Here is a 15133-nt window from a genome sequence, read left to right as displayed (position 1 = left end):
AACGCCTTACTGAAGTCCATGTATATGACATCTACAGCCCTTCCCTCATCAATTAACATTGTCACTTCCTCAAAGAATTCTATTAGGTTTGTAAGACATGACCTTCCCTGGACAAAACCATGCTGCCTATCACTGATAAGTCTATTTTCTTTCAAATGTGAATAGATCCTATCACTACCTCCCCACTCTCTGCATCTCCCTTTTACCTCAGTGAATAATAAAACATTGGAGTAATATACAATTAGTAAGTTAAAATCTTCTCTCAGAATTATTTCCCAGCTTATTACCAATAATGTTTTTGATCGAAAGTGTGTTAAATGACCTTTTCATGTTAAACTGCCTCAGGATATTCATTAGTGACTGTGTTCAATGTACATGATTCAAGACTCTTCAAAATATACCAATTATATTCAGCAGGCATCTGCCGAAAATTTTCAAGCGACTTAAACATATTTATAACAATGTTTATCTGTGAGTGAATCAGAGTCCCAAATCTAATCGAGGGGTTCGGGCTGGTTTATATACAAAGTAACAGATATCCGGGAGTGAGGTACAGACTGGAATCTAGTCGAGGGATTCGGGATGGTTTATATATGGAATAACAGATACCCAGGAGTGAGGTACAGACTAGAATCTAATCGACGGGTTCGGGCTGGTTTATATACAGAGTAACAGATATCCGGTAGTGAGGTACAGACTGGAATATAGTCGAGAGGTTCGGGATGGTTTATATATAGAATAACAAATACCCGGGAGTGAGTTACAGACTGGAATCTAATCGAGGGGTTCAGGATGGTTTACGTATAGAATAACAGATATCTGGGATTGAGTTATAGACTGGAATCGAATTGAGGTGTTCAGGCTGGTTTATATTTAGAATAACAGATACCCGGGACTGAGTTACAGACTGGAATCTAATCGAGGGGTTAGGGATGGTTTATATATAGAATAAAAGATACCCGGGAGTGAGTTACAGACTGGAATCTAATCGAGGGGTTCAGGGTAGTTTATATATAGAATAACAGTTACCCGGAAGTGAGTTACAGACTGGAATCTAATCGAGGGGTTCAGGGTAGTTTATAGATAGAATAACAGTTACCCGGAAGTGAGTTACAGACTGGAATTTAATCGAGGGGCTGGGGTGGTTTATATATAGAATAAAAGATGCCCTGGAGTGTTACAGACTGGAATCTAATCGAGGGGCTCGGGGTGGTTTATATATAGAATAACAGATACCGGGGAGTGAGCTACAGACTGGAATCTAATCGAGAGACCAGGGTGGTTTATATATGGACTAACAGATACCCGGGAGTGAGTTACAGACTGGAATCTAATCGAGGGGTTCAGGATGGTTTATATATAGAATAACAGATATCCGGGATTGAGTTATAGACTGGAATCTAATCGAAGGGTTAGGGATGGTTTATATATAGAATAAAAGATACCCGGGAGTGAGTTACAGACTGGAATCTAATCGAGGGTTTCAGGGTAGTTTATATATAGAATAACAGTTACCCGGAAGTGAGTTACAGACTGGAATCTAATCGAGGGGTTCAGGGTAGTTTATATATAGAATAACAGTTACCCGGAAGTGAGTTACAGACTGGAACCTAATCGAGGGTTTCAGGGTAGTTTATATATAGAATAACAGTTACCCGGAAGTGAGTTACAGACTGGAATGTAATCGAGGGGCTCGGGGTGGTTTATATATAGAATAAAATATGCCCTGGAGTGTTACAGACTGGAATCTAATCGAGGGGTTAGGGATGGTTTATATATAGAATAAAAGATACCCGGGAGTGAGTTACAGACTGGAATCTAATCGAGGGGTTCAGGGTCGTTTATATATAGAATAATAGTTACCCGGAAGTGAGTTACAGACTGGAATCTAATCGAGGGTTTCAGGGTAGTTTATATATAGAATAACAGTTACCCGGAAGTGAGTTACAGACTGGAATCTAATCGAGGGGTTCAGGGTAGTTTATATATAGAATAACAGTTACCCGGAAGTGAGTTACAGACTGGAATCTAATCGAGGGTTTCAGGGTAGTTTATAGAATAACAGTTACCCGGAAGTGAGTTACAGACTGGAATTTAATCGAGGGGCTCGGGGTGGTTTATATATAGAATAAAATATGCCCTGGAGTGTTACAGACTGGAATCTAATCGAGGGGCTCGGGGTGGTTTATATGTAGAATAACAGATACCGGGGAGTGAGCTACAGACTGGAATCTAATCGAGGGACCGGGGTAGTTTATATATGGACTAACAGGTACCCGGGAGTGAGTTACAGACTGGAATCTAATCAATAGCTTCGGGTGGTTTATATATCGAATAACAGATACCCAGGAGTGAGTTACAGACTGGAATGTAATCGAAGGGTTTGGTGTCGTTTAAATATAGAATAACAGATGACCGGGAAACAAGTGGAGCCAGAGGGTGACAGGAGCCTATAAAGGGATAGAAGAGAGTAGAAGTTAGTGGAAGGAAATGGGAGGGGTTAAGTGAATCAGAGGCACCTGTAAGGATTGGGAGAACGTCAAGGTGGAGAGCATCATAAAGAGTCGACAGAGGGGTATAGACAGGTTAAATGAGTGGGCAATGTTGTCTTCTGTTGTCTTGCTGTTGCAATGATGCACACAGAACATCTGCCGACTTAACTGGAATTATGATTTATTAATGAACTCGTGGGAAGATAACAAACAGAATGCTATACAGAGTAGGTTGCTATTTGAGTTCTGTGAACTCTGCTTGAACTACCCGATATGCAACTGGCCTGTTGTACGCCTTACTACCAACTGGCGAGTGTTCCACATCATGTGACTGATGTTCGATGCCTCCAGCTGGTTGGAGGTCACATTGCTAACTATGTACAATATTATTCACAGGCATGTCACTGTTTTGTTATGCTCTTGTCGTAGCATAAGCTGCTTCCATGACAAAGGAAGGTTCAGACGTGGAGATAGCTTTAAAACATTTATTTAAAATGTTAACAATTCTCCTACTTGGATTCGACTCTACTGTTACTCCTTCTATAGCTACTCAGACTGACAAACCAGTCTGCTACAATCCAGGTGGTGGGTGTGATGTTCAATCAACCCTGTGTCTGTACTCACTGAGTGTCTCCATTGGAAAGAGGAAGATCATGTGTGCTGTGTCCTTTATGGTGCAATGCCCTCCTGTGGTGGTGTCACCTCTGTGTGTATTGTGAATGCCCTTTGGTCGTGTCCTATCTTACTTACCTATTGGTTGAATGTCTGTGTGTCATGTCTCTGGTGCTCCCTCTAGTGTCCAGCTAGTCTACGTGTACTTACATTAACCCCTTGTGTATCTACAGTGGTGCATATCACCAGTCACCACATCCCCCTTCCTTTGAAGATGTTAACATTTATATGCAGAAACATTATTTGTATTATCTTTTAACACATGTGGCATATGTATATACAGATTTCACTGTGCTTCAGTTAACACAATATGCCTGCTGAATGTGTCCCTTGTGCACAGCTCATTGTGCATGTCCAACGGGGTCACCCCGCTGATCTTCAGGTTTATGGAAGATTGGTTTCCGTACCGGTCTTCTGTGCCTTCGCCTTTTGAAGACCGAGTTCTTGTTGTCCATGCCTACATCATCAGCTTCTGCATCACAAGCTTGGTTTTTTGATGCAATACTTTTTGCTGCTGCTTTGTTGTGTGATTTCAGGGCCAATGTCTTCTTGCTTGGCGTCATCGGTGGGACTCACAGTATCGCCCACTCTCCTTCTCTTCCTCTTCTTTATTTTGAGAGCGATTTTGTGACCGAGTATGTGACTGCTCCTCTTTTTTCTCTTGGCTTTGGTAACACCCATCTTGCTGCTGGCCTGTGCCATGGAAGCAGTAGTTTGTGGATCTGCTGAGACGTCTCGTGTTGCCGTTCCTCTGAGGGACTGTGCGGTCGTGGACGCGTCTGCACCTTCAATGGCTGGCTACAGAGCCTCGCAGTCTGGTGTCTTGGTTGGATCCACATCCCCAACACTGGGTGCTGTCCCGACATCCTGTGTTTGAACCTCAAGTGATGGCTCCTCGTCACTTGAAATTACAATGCATAAGTCATCTTTTCCTGCAGAACCAAGTAATGACTCATCCTCGTCTTGCAATATTATATACGGAACTGCATACAGACACAGCCATGTCTGGTAACATGGTTTAAGGATCATCTGTTGTTGTGGAGCTGCATACGGATACAACATCTACTCTTCTAACTCATCTTGCGGTGAAGTGGCCTCGACTATTGGGGAGTCCACTACCGGAACCATTTCACAGGCCTGAGATGATTCCCCCGATGCCTCTGGAGTCAGTTTCTCCAGAATGGGTACTATATCTTCCGTTATTAGTTTGTTCGCAGTTGAGTTGTTTTCCACCAAAGTGTCTGCTAGTGCAATCTCACTTTCCATCTCTGCGTGCGCCATCTCAGAGTTTTCACACTTCTCAGTGTCCTGTGCAGACTGGGTGTCCCTTGTGATCACCTCATCATTCCCGCCAAACAATCTCACTAGCCTTTCATAGTCATCCTCATCTGGCTCACCCTCCAAGCCTTCACTTTCTTCACAGGACCTTTGTAAATATCATTATAGTCCTCATCAGCGGAGTCAATATCATCTACTCATTACTGTCACCTTCCTGAAGTATAACACTGCACATAGAATTATGTGTTCATGGAGGAATTTGCTGATTTTCTAATCTGCAGCGAGTCTTGCTGCAGATCTTCCATCTCACACTCCATGCTCTGGAACTCTGAAGGAGTTGAAAAAAGAGTAACTCAGCACAGTTTTCGTAACTGCTTTACAAGTAAGTCGACCCTTATGCGATTGCTTCATTTTAATGGTTTTCAGTGTGACATTTTTTCCTTTCTTCCAGTCAATCTGGCACCCTGTGCATCCCGTGATTGTGAATACGAAGAAGCCTGACCCATCAGGCCGTGACTCCAACTGGTATGTTTTTGCGAGAACCTCATTTGTGAAGTACTCGTTCGATTCAAACTTTTAAAAAAATCTTTACTAGTATCACAAGTAGACTTACATTAACACTACAATTAGGTAACTGTGAAAATCCCCTAGTCGCCACATTTTGGAGCCTGTTTGGGAGCACAGAGGGAGAATTCAGAATGTCCAATTCACTTAACCAGCACATCTTTTGGGGCTTGTGGAAGGAAGCCGGAGCAGCCGGAGGAATCCCAAGCAGCCACGGGGAAAATGTGCAGACTACACAGACAGTGACCCAAGCGGGAATCGAACCCAGGACCCTGGCGCTGTAAAGCAACAATGCTAACCACTGTGCTACTGTGCCACGCAACTCGACAGTGAAGCTCATTGGCTGACCTGGAACTGAAAGATTTACAGCTAAATCTTGTAGATGCCACCGATGGGCTCCTGTATCATGTCATTGAGCATATTCGCATTTTTGAAAACAACTAACCAAAACTTTAAAAATTCTTTTGGATCCTCCATCTCTGTCTCTGGTTGATCTTCCTCCACTTTCACTATCGTTCATATCCCATTGGATAATTGCGCCACTGTATCAAGTTGCGAGTCTCAGTAATCTTCTGATGCCTCGCTGGCTGGGACGTACAGCCCCCCAACTAGGTTCATGGCCTCTCACGCATCTGCCCCGAGGATGGACTCACATTTCGTGTTCACAATAGAAAACGGTACAATGTAATTTCTGTTGTGTACCCATGCTTCAAGTTCACATTCCCCCAACGTTTCAATCTCATTCCCACTGCAGCCTATCAGCAGTTTAGGTTGATTTTGCGACTTTCGGTTGATTTTCACAGATTGCTTGATTGATTGATTTGATTTATTATCACATGTACCGAAGTACAGTGAAAAGTATTTTTCTGCGGCCAAGGAACGTACACAGTGTGTACATAGTAGGCACAAGAATAATCAACAGAGAACATTGACAAATGGTGAATCGACACAATAGTGATTGGTTACAGATCAGAACAAGGGGCCAAACAAAGCAAATACATGAGCAAGAGCAGCATAGGACGTTGTGAATAGTGTTCTTACAGAGAACAGATCAGTCCGAGGGGGAGTCGTTGAGGAGTCTTGTAGCTGTGGGGAAGACGCTGTTCCTATGTCTGGATGTGTGAGCCTTCAATCTTCTGTACCTTCTGCCTGATGGAAGGGTCTGGAAGAAGGCAATGCCTGGGTAGGCGGGGCTCTGATAATGCTGTCTGCCTTTCTGAGGCAGCGAGAGGTGTATACAGAATCAATGTGGGGGTGGCAAATTTGTGTGCTGCGTTGGGCTGAGTTCACCACAGTCTGTAGCTTCTTGCGATCTTGGACCAAGCAGTTGCCGTACCAGGCTGTGATGCAGCTGGATAGGATGCTCTCCATCGCACATCTGTAGAAGTTTGTGAGAGTCGATGCAGATATGCCAAATTTCTTTAGTTTCCGTAGGAAGTAGAGAGCTGTAGAAGTTGGGCTGTTAAGTATGTTCAAGGCTGAGATAGACAGATTTTTAACCAGTAAGGGAATCATGGGTTATGGGTTAGGCAGGAAAGTGGAGTTGAGGATTATCACCTCAGATCAGTCATGGTCTCATTGAATGGCGGAGCAGACCTGATGGGCCGAATGGCCTATTTCTACCCCTACGTCTAATGGTCTTATGGATGTTGAAAATAATTTGGTGTGCCAGAGAATCAGGGAAAATTCTGGGGAAGTGAGAGAAATTCATGTCGGAAAGGGAGTAAGGACGAGAAAGGCAGGAACTTTGCAGCACTCTCGATTCCTTGCATCTGGTTTCCAGTGTTTATTTACTGAGTGGAAGATTGTAATTGTGACTTTCCATTGACAATTGTAAAGATGCACTTTCAGAGACCTCATTCATGAACAATAAGGGATTTATTCATGGTGATGTTCAAGAGCAGCAGCATTTTTTGCAGTTAATTCTAAAATACCTCGTCACTCAGAAAATTCCTCCCCCTTGGGTGATTTCCCATCTGAGCCTCAATTGTTCACCCGGATCAGGTGACCCTTACTCTGCTGCTGTGCCCTCAAAGCGATAATTACCACAACAATGGAGATTGGAGTGGAGTGAGACCATTCAATGAGAAAAGTGGAGACAATAATGTGGGGAGTGAATGCAAGGGGGTGGGACACAGTGAAGGAGAGCTCATGAGTCGCGGTGTGATTTCTTTTTGTGGGGGTGAGGTTATTATCCTGGAATTGAAGTTTGGTTTAATTTCCATCATGTTGGAGTTCTTTCCAGCCTTGGGAGCAGTCGGACATTTTGCATCTCCTCCTAGCTGGCTTCATGAGGCTGTGTAACCATCCATCGCGCTCTGAACAAAGAATAGGGCTTGTACTATCCCTCCGGCAACCTGGAGCCACTATGTATCCTTTTAACCAATGTCAGGAAGACCAAGTGTTTGGTCTTTATCCCTTTGCTGATTGTGGGATCTTGCTGTGCGTACATAGCCTCAGCTTTTCCGACATACCATCCGTAACAGCACTTGAAATATTACTTTGCTGGGAAGGGCTTTGCAGGGTGGAAGGAGGGGAGGGGGTGGTGAAGGTTGAGAAAGGTGCTATAGAAATGCAAGACTTTTTTTTGCTTTATCCCATTCCTCTTTTTGGAAGTTTCTGTCAAACCTGCTTCGACCGCCCTTTCGGGCAGCACTTTCCAGATCACAACCAGAGTCCTCTCCTCTCATCCCGTGGAGGATTATCCACGGCCGTTCAAAGGGGCTTGGATGTGTGGACGGGAGGGAACTTTGACGAATTGGGGGAGAGGAGGCAGGTCGTTGTGTGGACCAGCTCTTCAAATTGGCCTGCACAGAAGGAGCCTTGATCAGCTCTCAGAGATGTGTTGGCAGTCCCCTTACCGTCTGAACCATCCCGAGGCAGCCAAGTGGCCAATCCTATCATCTGTCTGGGAGGTATCTCTCAACACTGTTTGAGGGGTCTTGCCGATCTTTGTGCCTCCGCGCGCACCTCTGCTTCATTCCCCCGTTGGACGAACAATCGACCCGATGAAAGGCGCTCTTTTCATCAGTAAGAAGACTGATCGCCTCCCTGCGCACAGAATTGCCCCCGACCGAGTGTTAAAGACTAACACATTCCAAACTGCTGATGAAGGCACTAAATTTTGGGACACCTATCGCAGTGGCCCAGCGCAGTTATGAGCACCACCTGTCAGCCATAGCATGCAGACAACTGTGGGTATGGCTGGCTGGGCCAACTTTTATTGGCCGACATTAATTGCCCCTGAACTGAGTGGCTCACCAGGCTATTCCAGAGGGGCATTTAAGAGTCAAGCACATTGCTGTGGGTCTGGGATCGCATGTGGGCCAGACCGGGTAAGAATGGCAGATTTTCCTTCCCAAAAGGACATTAGAGAACCAGATAGGTTTTTACGACAATTGACAATGGCTTCATGGTCATCATTAGACTTTCAATTCAGACTTTTATTGAATTCACATTTCAATCTGCTGTGGTGTGATTCGAACCTGGGTCCTCAGATCATTATCCTGGGTTTTTGGATTACTAGCCCAGCGACAATACCATGTGTTATCATACCCTGGGTGAATGCGCGGTCAGTTTCAGCCCCACAGACCCCGGAGTCCAAACAGAAGTGAATTAACCAATAATTTGTGTATTTTCCTGAGATCTTTAACTCATGACTGTTCTAATGAGTTACGGGCACCAGACTTATGAGTAAAACATTTTTATAAACTGTTAATTTATAACAAGAGTAAAAGATGAGCATATAATGGAAATAACAATACAATGGTTTACGAGCCTAGCTATTCCCAAAACCCCGTCCCACCCTCCATCCAGACACACACAAGACAAACATACTGGGCGCGATTCTCCCAAAACGGGAGAAATCGTAAGGCTGGCTTCAAACCCGGGCGGGTTTGACGCCAGCGTGCCCCTTCCCGACCGGGAACCGATTCTGGTCCCCGGTCGGGGCGAGCAGCCCGACGCCGTAAGCTCCGGCATCACGGGCTTAACGAATTTCGTTAAGCCCGCTTGCCGGAGTTAGCGCCGGCTGACGCGTCATATGACGTCAGACGCGCATGCGCGGATTGGAAGACTCCAACCCGCGCATGCGCGGATGATGTCATCGCGTATTTGCGCGAAACCCGCGCATGCGCGGGCCGGGATGCCCCTCAGCCGCCCCGCGAATGGATACTGCGGGGCGGCGGAAGGAGAAATAGTGCGCGGGCATCGGGCCCGCTGCCCGCGATCGGTGCCCACCGATCGCGGGCCCATGGCACCCTTGGCACGGCCGTGGTACTGCCGTGCCAATCGGTGCCATGGTTATAAAAAGTGAGTTGTTCCCGCCGTTTTTACGAACGGCCAGACCAGGTGTGTTTGCCGTTCGTAAAAACAGCGTAAAGGGCTGGGACTTCGGCCCATCGAACAGCTGAGAATCGCTGCCGGCCGTAAAAAAACGGCGGCAGCGATTCGTGTCGGGAGTTGGGCGGGGGGGGGGGGGGGGGGGGGGGGGAGAATAGCGGGAGGGCGGGAAAAATGTCGGGAAGGCCCTCCCGCTGTTCTCCGACCCGTCGTGGGGGGCGGAGAATCGGGCCCACTGTACATGGTAGGGAAAGACATAAAAATAATAGGGATTAAAAGGGTATGAGAGATTTGAGGATCTTCGCTGCTGAGGTTGACGTCCTCGTAGGCGGTGATCTCTTCAGAACGCGAGATATTGCAAACCATCGATGAGTTCAGATCTTTTAAGGACTACCATCAATTCAAACTCCCAGACTACAGGTCTTCCTCTGGGGAATCTCCTTCACACAGGAGATTCAGGTCTCTGCAATTCTATCATGTGAATTAAAGATGGACTCTCATTCTCCCTGAGACATCACTGGAGTTTTCTAACTGAGAGTTTACTGTAGATTTTATATCCACTTTGTCTTTCAACTGCTTGTCTGATTTCTGTGCAGAGAATCCGGCTGTATCATGAAGAGAGTTATCAGACGGGGCTTTTCCCAGCTGTACAGACAGAGGATTAAACTGTTACTGACCTGGTAGGAGAACTTGCTCACAGCCTTTCACACCAGGAAGCCCCTTCTCAGGTCTGTCTACTTTCTGCAGTCTTTGAAACAGGATTGCCTTCCATAGGTCTGGCTGGGATCCTCTTAAATTGCCTGGCAGAAAAAAGCCGAGAGGGTGCCTTAAAACTGCTTCATGCTTGGATCTTTCACAGAACTGACAAAATGGGGGTTGTTTCTCCTGTTCTAGAAGTTTCTGAAATGCTCCAAATGGGAATCGGTCGAAGGCCCAGATTTCAAACATGCTGATTCGCTGCTTGCCAAGTCCATCACCATGACATCATGGGCTGTGCCACAGAGCATGCTGAATCAGAAGGGATCTGCCTGATCAGTTAAATTAGCAGCTTGCAGCAGGGTGTTTCCAGTTCAAAACCAAAAGTCTGTGATTTTAAAACCAGCCAGCACTACAGGCATTAAACGAGAAACACGAACAGACTAGGTTTTAGCAAGTTCCTTACACAACACCTAAGACTTGGGCTGTATGTATTAGAGAATATTTGACTTGAAGTGTAACAATGTTCTGAGTATAACCTGCAATGTTAAATATGGTGAGTCACCTTTCAAATAATAGAATCACTTGGGTGCAGAAGAAGACCCAATTCGATCAGATTTGCAGTGCTCCCAAAGGACACTAAAGGATAATTTATCATGGCCAATCCATTGAACCTGTACATCTTTGGACTGTGGGAGGAAACCGGAGCACCTGATGAAATCCACGCACACATGGGGAGAACATGCAAACTCCACACAGTCATCCAAGGCCAGAATCAAATCAGGGTCCCTGACGCTGTGAGGCAGCAATGCTAACCAATGTTCCACCCTGCCGCCCTGTATTGAGAGGTGTATTACATATTATATTGAGAGAAGCAGATATTACAGTTCATGTGATGGCACATTGGAACTGTTGCAGAATGTAATTTTACAAATGTTACGAATAAGGTATGTTCTTGGGGGGAATAAAACCCTCTTCAATTGAGTGGCATTGTCACCCATACCCTTCACTAACCCAGTCACTGACTAATCTACCAATGGTCTCGTCTCTCGCTAGTTTTAGGATGGCCTCAAGGGGAAAGGTCATGATCTGCCCCTGGGAAATGTATGATGCCAAAGTTCAGGAAGGAAGCTGGAGCGAGTGAGGAGGCGGTGACCTGGAGAGATGAAGCTAAGGTTTCTAGGCTCCAGACAGTGGGAAGGTCAAAGGGGGTTCTTGACAGGTGATGGTTTCCATAGCTTTCAGGTCCCAGTGCTCGCTGACCATCATCATCAAACTGACGAGGCTTCAATTTGAAAAGCCTCTTCCTTGTTTTTAATCCCATCCGTGCCCTCCTCAACCACGAACCACCCCATCCCTCCCTATCACTGTAACCACCTCACAAAAATTGGAGTTTTGTTTCCAAAGTCCAAATGGTGGATGTCAATGGTGAATGGCAGTGGTCCCATCCCTGATCCGTGTGGGACAACACCACCACCATCTGCCACTCTGAACACCTTTCAAACCCACAGCACTATCACCTAGAAGGGCAAGAGCAGAAGATACCTGGGAACACCATGACCTGGAGATTCCCCTCCACCATCCTGACTTGGAAATGCATTGGCCGTTCCTTCACTGTCGCTGGGTCAAACTCCTGGAACTCCCTCCCTAACAGCATAGTGGGTGTACCTACACCTCAGGGGCTGCAGCGGTTCAAGAAAGCAGCTCACCACTGCCTTCTCAAGAGGCAATTAGGGATGGACAATAAATGCTGACGTAGCCAGAGATGCCCACATCCCGTAAATAAATAAAACAAAAGCTACTCTTTCATTTATTGGGCACATATTATCCGGACCACATTCATTTTTGGAATTGGTATTCTACGCGAGGTGACATTCCTGTCAGCATTGACGTTTTATGATGGTGTTGTCACAGCTGGTGTCTGCGTATCTGTCTCAGGAGTCATGTGACATAATCTCTTCACAACTCTGCCATAACCTGAGACTATGGTTAAATCTGGTTCTAAACTGCCCTTCAGAGTCCTGGATCCCTCCTTAAAATTCCAGTGGGGATGGAATAGCTTTTGCTGTTACTGCTGCAATTTTCACTATCCGTTTCCAAAGATCTTTCGTGACTGTCTGTGCCTTAATCAGATGCATGTGATGTTTGCCTCTGTTCTCCAGTGAGTTCAGTGTTTGAAGTTTGTGAAAGGCCCACTGTTTAAATCTAAGTTGGCTTTTTTTTATTAAAAAGCAACTGCTCCCCTTAGTTGAAGGGTCAGTTCAAGGGGACACAATTTCAAACTGAGGGGCAGGAGGTTTCGAGGGGAATTTGAGGAAAAATTGTTTCACCCAGAGGGTGGTGACGGTCTGCAATTCACTGCCTCGGAGGTTGGTGTAGACGGGTTGCCTCATATCCTTTCAAATGTACCTGGATGAACACTTGGCAGGTCATAACATTCAAGGTTAAGGGCCTAGTGCTGGAAAATGGGATTAGGTAGGCAGGTCAGGTCTCTTGCATGAGTCGGTGCAGTCCCACCCAGCAGGAAAACAGTGGAGAGATTTTGGAGGAGGATGGTGTGGTGACTGTGTCACAGACTGCACGCAGCTTGAGAAGGACGACAGTGAACAGTTTAGCTCTACCACAGCCATTTGTGATATCCTGGGTAGGAAATGAAGTACTGAGGACATTAACATCACACTAACTCTGCACATCGTTTGTGAGCTCCACCATGCTATCCTATAAAGTTTGGGACAATAACATGTGGACATTTGGTGTGATTATGAGTTGAAAGGTGGGCCAAAGATCCTCTTCTGCACTGTATTTTCTGTGAAACTGTAATTTCTGCGAATTTGCGTGTCCCTGGCTAGGCCAACATTTATTGTCCAACCCTAACTGCCCCTTGAGAAGGTGGTGGTGCTTGAACCGCTGCAGTCCATGTGGTCTCGATACACCCACTGTGCTGTTAGGGAGGGAGTTCTAGGATTTTGACCCAGTGATAGTGAAGGAACGGCAAAATATTTCCAAGTCAGGGTGGTAGCGACTTGGAGGGGAACCTCTAGATGGTGGGGTTCCCAAGTATCTACTGCTCTTCTCCTTCTATATGACAGAGTCGTGGGTTTGGAAGATGCAGTCTGAGGAGCCTGAGTGAGCTTGTAGGTGGTGCACACGGCTGCCAATGTGTCAGTGGTGGAGGGAGTGAATGTTTAAAGTGGTGGATGGGGTGATAATCAAACAGGTTGTTGTGTCTTGGGTATTGTCAAACTTCTTGAGTGTTGTTGGAATGGTGTTGGAGCTGTACCCATCCAGGCAAGTGGAGAGTATTCCATCACACTAACTCTGCACATCGTTTGTGAGCTCAGACATGCTATCCTATAAAGTTTCGGACAATAACATGTAGACATTTGGTGTGATTATGAGTTGAAAGGTGAATGCCCATGTCCTCAGTACTTCATTTCCTACCCAGGATATCACAAATGGCTGTGATAGAGCTAAACTGTTCGCTGTCGTCCTTCTTGAGCTGTGTGCAGTCTGTGCCACGGTCACCCCACCATCCTCCTCCAAAATCTCTCCACTGTTTTCCTGCTGGGTGGGACTATCACCTTCCATTCCTATCTATCCAATCAGAGCCAGGGAATCACTGCCAACAGTTTCTCGTCCTGCTCCCGCACCTCTGGTGGTTACCTCTGATATCCCAAATAAAAGAATATTTCTTTGTCCCCCTCCTATTTCTCATTGGCATGCTGCCCCTCATCTGAAAGACCAGAATTAGTATGCTATCCCCTGCAACATTCACATGCTGGGTCACTGATTCTGGTGCTGTGACACCAGCCATTAGACATAACATCGTACCTGTGGCCATAAGCATTCTCATGTTATTCCCAATGTCTTTGATTCTGGTGTCTGTAATTCCCAGAGTCTGCGATTCCCAGTGTTTGTGATTCCAGTGTCTGTGATTCTCGTGTCAGTGATTTCCAGTGTCTGTGATTTCCAGTGTTTGTGATTCGTGTCTGTGATTCTCGATGTCAGTGATTTCCAGTGTCTGTGATTCTCGGTGTCTGTGATTCCCAGTGTCTGTGATTCCCAGTGTTTGTAATTCCACTGTCTGTGATTCTCGGTGTCAGCAATTTCCAGTGTCTGTGATTTCCAGTGTTTGTGATTCCAGTGTCTGTGATTCTCGTGTCAGTGATTTCCAGTGTCTGTGATTTCCAGTGTTTGTAATTCCAGTGTCTGTGATTCTCGGTGTCAGTGATTTCCAGTGTCTGTGATTCTCGGTGTCTGTGATTCCCAATGTCTGTGATTCCCAGTGTTTGTGATTCCAATGTATGTGATTCTCGTGTCGGTGATTTCCAGTGTCTGTGATTTCCAGTGTTTGTAATTTCAGTGTCTGCGATTCTCGGTGTCAGTGAATCCCAGTGTCTGTGATTCCCAGAGTGTGATTCCAGTGTCTGTGATTACCAGTGTTGGTGATTTCCAGTGTCAGTGATTTCTATTGACTGGGTTTCCCAATGTCTGTGATCCCCAGTGACTGTGATTCCCGGTGTCAGTGATTTCTAGTAACTGTGTTTCCCAGTGTCTATGATTCCCAGTGTTTGTGACTCCGGGTGTCTGTGATTCTCAGTGTCTGTGATTCCCAGTCTCTGTGATTCACAGCATCTGAAATCCCTGATGTCTGTGATTCCCAGCATCTGTGCTTTCCAGTGTCTTTGATTCCTGGTGTCCACGATTCCCAGTGTCTGTGATTCCCAGTGTTTGTGATTCCCAGTGTCTGTGATTCCTGGTGACTGTGTTTCCCGTTGTCTGTGATTCTCAGTGACTGTGGGTCCTGCTGCCAGTGATTCCCTATGTCGATGATTCTCAATGTCTAAGTTTCCCAGCATCTGTGATTCCCAGTGACTGTGATTCCCTTTGTCTGTGATTCCGTGAGTCTATGATTTCCTGATTTCTGTGACTCCATGTGTCTGTGATTCCCGGTGTCTGTGATTCCCTGTGTCTGTGTTTCCCTCTGTCTGTAATTCCCTGTGTCTAGGACTCCCGGTGACTCTGATTCCCAGTCTCTGTGATTCCCGGGGTCTTGGACCCCCAGTGCCTGTGATTCCTGGTGTCTGTAA

The sequence above is a fragment of the Scyliorhinus canicula genome, chromosome 12 (assembly GCF_902713615.1).
Source record: "Scyliorhinus canicula chromosome 12, sScyCan1.1, whole genome shotgun sequence".
NCBI lineage: Eukaryota > Metazoa > Chordata > Chondrichthyes > Carcharhiniformes > Scyliorhinidae > Scyliorhinus > Scyliorhinus canicula.
Note: the sequence above shows the minus strand (reverse complement) of the source record.